This window comes from Capsicum annuum, chromosome 2, assembly GCF_002878395.1.
Source record: "Capsicum annuum cultivar UCD-10X-F1 chromosome 2, UCD10Xv1.1, whole genome shotgun sequence".
Taxonomy (NCBI): Eukaryota; Viridiplantae; Streptophyta; class Magnoliopsida; order Solanales; family Solanaceae; genus Capsicum; species Capsicum annuum.
The window spans coordinates 118145639-118147203 of NC_061112.1; positions in this window are offsets into that span (position 1 = coordinate 118145639).

The following is a 1565-nucleotide window of genomic DNA, read 5'->3' on the forward strand; positions in this document are numbered from 1 at the left end:
TTGAATAACTTTGGAAACTTTCTTAATAGAACAATTGTTCACTTTCATGCCAAAGATTAATACTTGTCCTATCGTTCCATTTTAACAAGGATTATTACGATAAATAAGTTGATAAGTTTCACATACACCCGTCACTTTTTCATAAAAGGAAAATAAAGTTTATTTCGTAGTTGGTCATTCAATTTTGTCTTCACTACTCAAAAATCTTGATTCTTTATTTTGTTATAGAAAAATTATTTTTACTTTGTCTCATTTTTTTAGAAAAATAACTTTGATAAAATTTAGTTAAAATCCTGCCTAAAATGTGAGATGAAATAAAAAAATAAATTCTTATGTTTGAGGATAAATTCAAAATAACCCCTCAAATATATTTTTTAACAGTTTTGATTCACTATATTGCTAAAAAGAAGCATTATTTTCATATGTTTGACAAACTCTACCTACTAAATTTGACGAAATTGAAAAAGTAAAATAGGAAAAAGAAATCCTAAAATTTATTTATCACAAATGTACAATAATTACATTTTCATTTACTTACTTTTTATTAACATATTATTTTGTTTGATTAAATTATAATCTGTTCTTTACTTTTGTCACATAACATTTTGTTCGTATTATCAGTGTATTATTAAATAAATAAATATAATTTTCAAATTATTCGTAATAGTTTTTATGAATATCATTATCAATACTTTGAATATGTTAAGTAGAGTGTAATATTTTTAGCAAATAGAGTAAGTAAAATAAATTAAAAAAATAATGTTACTTATTATAAAACTAAAAAAATTTGGATGGTAGATTCTTTGAGAGGTCGAAAACGGAGCTGAAAGATTTGTTGAAAGTTGAAAATGATGGCATTATAAAAATATTTAAAATTATATAAGTATTTTACTCCTTGAGTTTTTAATTATTTTATAAAAGAATTAATTTCAAGTATACAATTTTTTATCAGTGATAAATACGTTAAATGAATTGTTACAAAGAAATCAAAATAATCAAAGTAAGTGTGGTATCATATGTTCCATGAGAGATCAACATTATGAAGAGAAACTTGTGAAGGAATTTACGAAATTATTCTATAAATAAATAAATTAACCTAGCAAGTTACACTAAATCCTGCAATAAATCATTAAAAATGAAAATTGCAAAAAGTACAGCTCTAACTGTGACTCAATATTAAAAAAAAATTCTCACAATTCTGTAAAATTTAACAATCAAAATTTGTTAGGTATTTCATGAAGGTCAAATGTACTCACATTATCAAACTTAAACTATCAAAACTGCTCAAAAGTATATCTGAAGATCCATTTGAACCTATCCTCAAACACAAGGAATCTTTTTTTTTTTTTTTTTTTAATTTAATCTCACATTTTAGGTAGGCCTTCTACCAAATTTTGTCAAATTACTTTTGTGAAAGACGATGCAAAGTTAAATAACTTTTATATAACAAAATAAAGAATAATAACTTTTGAATAATGAACACAAAATTAAATAACCACTTGCAAAGATTATTACACTATTTTTTAGTTCATGCAAGAGCAATTTGTTTTCTTTCTAGAATTTCT